Source organism: Psammomys obesus, unplaced genomic scaffold, assembly GCF_907164565.1.
Source record: "Psammomys obesus unplaced genomic scaffold, mPsaObe1.curated_primary_1811, whole genome shotgun sequence".
In the NCBI taxonomy this organism is placed as follows: Eukaryota; Metazoa; Chordata; class Mammalia; order Rodentia; family Muridae; genus Psammomys; species Psammomys obesus.
The window spans coordinates 2,596,081-2,602,226 of NW_026585987.1; positions in this window are offsets into that span (position 1 = coordinate 2,596,081).

Below are 6,146 nucleotides of genomic sequence, written 5' to 3' on the forward strand. Positions count from 1 at the left end.
AAAAGACATTTTTCCATGATCTTAAGCATGAGCTTCCCAATTGAAGTTTTTCCATGTCTTCTAAGAATCTCCTATTCTCTCTGCCTCATCTTCTAAGAAGCAGATCGGTTTGCCATTGTGGTAAATTACAGCTCATTCTCTGCTGATACTGTCTGTAAATGCATTGCTTCTCATGTCACCCAAAGGAATGTTGCCCATGAGTACTTGTGAAATGATGACTTCTAAATCCATGTTTACAGCCATGACCTCCCTCCTGGGTTCCAGAGCTCTGTAGCAGCAGCCTGCCAGCTACATCTATCACACCACAAACAGAAACTTCACTTCCAGAAACAGGTAATTGTATTTCTAAACAAAATAGATTTGTTCTTTCTTCACTTATCAAAAGCTCTTCACTGTATTTAACAATTGAATCACAATACCCTAGGTCTCTCCACCACCATTAGTCAATACAAAGGTTAAGTATTATAATTATAGCCTTCCCCCAAACCCTCCTTTTCTCCCATCCTCACAAATGTTCTGTTTTGGTTCTTGGCCTGAGCTGTTGTACCCCTGAGCTCCTGATCTTCTATGTGGTTCTCAACACTTCTAAATTTTCATCCTCTGGACTCCATATTGGTCTTCCCAAAATATAAAAGTAATGGTGACACATTACTTGATAAAAATCCTTCAACTGACTGATGATATTGTTTACACAAGACCAATGTGAGTATTAGGTATGTGACCCTCAGAAGAACACATGGAGTCTGTTAACCAATAACTCAGAAACAAAAGAAAGCAGGACTGGAGAGATGAGTGAGGGGGTAAAAGCACTTGCTATATAGGCATACAGGCCTGAGTTCAGATTCCAGCATCCACATCTGGGACAGAGTGACATATGACATACCTATAACTCCAATAATCTGAAGCATGACTATAAAAGGACCACTGGGACTTGATGGTTGCCAGCCTGACTCTGTCCTGTTTCAGATGAATAAAGAAGAAAGTAATAGAAGATGCCTCATGTTCTGCTCTGCACTCTGCTCATATGTCTGCATAAATGTGCATATATCACAAACACTTAATGCCACACTTACATACACACACACACACACACACACACACACACACACATATGCACAACAAACAAATAGAAGAAAGCTCAACAAAAACTTCATCCATTGCAGGGCAGAGTATGGGAAACATACAAAGCACAGACTCTCTGCAATCTCTCATTCAGAATAAAAAATTTTTAAGGGCCTAAATTGCTCTTAAATAAGCCTGTTTGCTATAGGCAGGAACCATGGGAATGAAAATAGTGGAAACATCAGAATTTCTAATGGGGTATTTCAAGTATCAGCAGTTTAGCATTTCCTCTAAGTTTTATTGTGTTCCTTATCAAATCTGACAGGAATAAAGAAATCGTAGCAGAAGAGTGGCAAAACTACTGAATGCCAATGTTCTCATTCTTTCTGGGCAGTGTATTTAGGAGTGATTAAGGAAAAAAAACATGAACTTTGACTTTTAAATTTACTCTTTAATGGAACAAGTAGAAAAATTCATCTGTCATTCAGAAAAGATTTGTTGAACATCAACTGTGGTGGTGACAACTGCAGAAAATGTCACTGGAATCTCTCTGACACACACACACACACACACGCCAGCCCCCGTTGGCTGCCTGACCGGTCCCTGTGATTTCCTTCAAAAGAATTTAGATGAGACACACACACAGTGTAGAGAAGATAGGCAGAGTGTATCACAGGCCAAGTGGGATATGCTCAAAGAATAAGAGAGAGGGGGTGGGGCAGGAGACCGTTGCAGAGCAGAATACATTCCTGGTGTGAGACAAACCAGAGAGACTATTGTGTTGATACACTTTTTAGACACACAAGTTATTTCTAAGTGTATGGGAGACACAGCTCTCCCGAGATGTGTCTTTCATCCTCGTGGTTGATTAGCCTGTTAGGACTGGCTCATCCTTGAGGGGACAATGACCTTGCTTGTTATAAGAAATCTCCCTGCTGTATAGTATTCCCACACAGGCTCGGGCTCTAGGCATCAGGCTTTGATAGTAATCAGTCAATGGCTTCTGGACAGCTCCGGATGCCATCTTCCTCTACCGCCAAAGACATGGCCCAGGCCTAGTTCCTCTGTCCAGTACTTAAGAGTCTTGCAGTTCTGGGTCTTCGTTCTGTGACTGCTAATTGAGAGAAGAGTCTAGCCTTGGTGTCCTCTATACCTGTGAACATCTAACCAGCTACCTAACATTAAGTACTGGAAATTTAAAAACATTAATGACGCAACCTCTGCCTTTGGAAAGCCTCTGTTGCCTTAGCGAAACTATGTGAGAATGTAATTAGCATAGCAGATACTTTTATGGCACAGTGTTTCAGGTATTAGGTTGGGAACTTTATATATATAAACTCCTTTCTGTTCTGTAATAATCCTAGGAAATATATTTTATATTATTCCTATTCCACTGAGATAGAAAAGAAGACATGGGGAGGTTGTCAACTTGTGCAAACAAACCCATACAGCTATTAACAAAACCCAAACTCAACTGCAAATGTTCTGGATAGACAGCACCAGTCTACTGTAAACAGAGAGTTGAGAAATAGCAGTATTTGCATGATGAAGGAACCCAGTACAAATATATCTAATTCAGATTTATTATAGAAGAGTGTAGAAATTCTTTTAATAATAATAGATGTAATATGCATCACATGTATTTACTAAGAATGTACAGATCCATATCTGGACTGTTTACTGTATGCTAAATACAGGTACTGACCCAATTTAACCTCACAGAATTCCTTGAGCACAGTTCAGCAATTACTTTGATTTCTTTCCTTTTTCTTTATCTTTTTTAGTTTTTAGTTATCTTTTCATGTAAGTCTCATGTAACCCAAATCTCTGTAGCTGAGGAGGACCTTGAAGTCCAGATCCTCCTGGCCCTGCCTCCTAGTGCTGAAATAACATGTATGTTCTATCATCGATGGCCTCTGTGTTTCCATTAAGCAAAGTAAGCAGTTGTTAACTCATGAAAGTTTACGTAACTACTTTAGTCAATGGCTAAAACTTCTGGGTTTGCACTTACTCACTAAGTAGAATTGTGTAGAACACTAAGTAACACCTGAGAGCATAGGCGAAGACTCCCTGGGCAAGGATGCATATGAAGGCTGAAAGGAGCCTGAGCCTCAGAGAAATGCAAATGTTCCCTATACTTAAGGTGATAAGGAGCAAGACAACCAGCAAGAGTATAGCAAAGCAGACCCTGGAGGAAACAGGAACCAAAAACTATTTTATTCCTGCCTCTGAAAAAACTGATAGGCAGAAGATCTATATGGCCAGGCTTTAATTTTAACTTAAAACTAAACCTAGTTTGGCTATTAATGTTGTAAGGGATTGGGGAAGAAGAAAAAAGAAAGCCAGCTTTTTTTCATGAGTAAATTTTATACAACACTTCTCTTCTTTCTGGTTGCTTGCTTAATAACTCATACCACCACCTATCTGTCATCACTCTCTTCAGTCCACCCATCTGTGACTGGTGTATACCACCCATATGTGACCAGTCTCTTCACTTGCATATCTGTGACACCAGATACTTGAGTCTGTTGAGCATTGGTCACTGTCTATACTGGGCTCTTTTAAACTTCTGAATCTCAGAAGCTAGCCTCCCATGGGTTTTGTGGCTTCTGTGGAGAGCAGATATAACAGGCATCAAATAAAGAGTTCCTGCTTAGTCCTGAGATGGACCAGGTGGCATGTGTCTATAATGATAAACCTACTTTGCATTTAAAGACTTTTTACCAACTCTTCTTTATGTTTTATGTTATAGTTAGTGTTGATTTATAGTTACAACACAGTAGTTTATGTCTGTAGTAAGTGAATTAACTAATGTTCAAAGCATTATTAGTAAACAAATTAAAGACAACAACAACAAAGTTTTGACATGATAATGGCGGGAAAAATTATTGTGGCTGAGGAAAAACAAGAGTTCTTTTTTATGACTTAACAAGAATCCAGAGGAAAGAAGAACAAGAGGAAAATAAAGAGCAGAGACTCTGTCCAGCATCCTACATTCTCTGTATACATTAGAGCCTTCCTTCATGACCATTGTGTGCTCATCTTCAGGCATTCAATGGGCATACCTAGTAAGGGCAGGCCTTCTCAACAAGATCCTGGTCTAAACTTCTCTGTGTGGTTCTGGAACTGAGTCCGCTGCCTCACACATTCCAGAAAGCTGCTCTACTAATCCAGAGCTTAAGCCCCAGCCTCCAGACCTGCTTATATTTCACCATCCAGAATTTGTTTCAAGAGGGTAAATTAGTGATCATATTAGAAGATTATGTTTTGAAATAAGTTTACTGCTACAAGAAGAAGAGAAAGAGGAACAGATAGTAAGTTAGCTAAATTTCCACAGGATGTGCCAACCTCAAACACACGGCACTTGCAGAATGAGTGACAAGACCATGGGAACATGCATTATTGGAAGCATGTCAAGAAAAACAGAAGACAGTGTTGCAGGTTCATTTCCAATAATAGATCAACATGAACAGGACCACTGCACTCGGCAATCAGCATACTAGTACAGCTTGAACATAAAAATGTTAGTACATGTTGAAGAAAGAATGAAAGTACTTTAATATATCCAAAATTGTTGGTACTAAAATAAATGGCATAAGCATATACGAACAAAGTTGTATAAAAAGCTTAAGGAAATACTGTATCTTAAATTGAACCTACACAGATGCTCCCTGTGTTATTGCATGTAAGTATATGTAGATGGCCCCTACATCAAAGGTCTGAAAGGAAAAAACGAAAACGTCCAATCTCCTTTTCCATAAGTAGCATTTATCTCTATTGCAATGGCAGACAGTTGCATGCACTGTCATGGTGTTCTCTACTTCTTGCCTCTGGATTAGAATAATCATATTAACAGCTATGATTCCAAGGCAGGTGGTAAGCAGAACAGTTAGGTGAGTTTTATCAATTTAATACTCTGTTTAACTAGTTCTTATCATGTCTATTCTTAGCAGTTACTGGAGATTTTTATCAAATGCTAAAGGAAACGAGATATCAGCCTTAATTCTTGGGAGCATGCAGAGGACAAAAATTGTTTTTCGTTTCTTTGATGTCTCTTTTAGGAGATGAGCTACGTTTTCACACAGAAGAAATATGCAGAAATATATTGATTTTCTTAAAGTTATGGTGTATAAAGTGACCTAATTTTCAGCAGGGTCTCCCTTATGCTAAACAGTTATTCAAAGTCTAATTTATCACTACAAGTATATTCTGAGCCTGAAAATCGTAAGAAAGTTTTATGTTAGAGACAACAGTAAACTTGCTTTTTCAGATTTTCTCTTAGTGGATGAGCCTATCCAGCTTGTCTAATTCTGAGTCTGTTAAAGATTTCCTAACTGTGAAACATTGGTTTAATTAGCTTTGTGCTAACAAAAATGGAAACATACCAACTAATTATTTCCAGAGATGCCTATAATTTATACAGTCTATTGGGTTTAGGTTCCTATTTAGGATGATCTTTCCATCTAGAAAGAATGCTTTGTTGCATTTAAAGGAAAGTATGTTGAAATCTACTGCCCCTATAATATCATATTAATCAGAATTTAATGATCTCTTGGGTAAAAGTAAATCTACTTATAAGAAGACAAAAGTTATTTTTTTAAAAAAAATCTCTTAAATTCATAATTGTAAAACTGTATTATCTCTATGTACAAGTATTCTTTTTAGGGATTATGAACACCAGCTATATAAGAAATAAATACAAGAAAGATGAACTTACCCATTGATTTTCAGATCTCAGAAGCCTCTAAGGTCTTCCCAAATAATAAACTTAGTGGAAGAAATGGTGGCAATCGAATTGAAGGATGAATTTCAGCATAATTCTACAAAAAAATCTTGCCACTCTTAGTAATGTTCAACGTGCACAGAAATTAGTAAATTCTTTTTTATCAGAAGGCTACAAACACTTGGAAATGAACTCAATGTTGCCACAGTCCAAGGACATCTATTTCCTTACACAGCACCCAAATTCACATTTTTTTCTTATCTTCTTAAATGACATTCCACTGACTCAGCTCTATGAAGTAATTTCTATGCCTTCATTGGGTAAGAAGATGAAGATAGTTCAGGGACATAATTGATGGGTC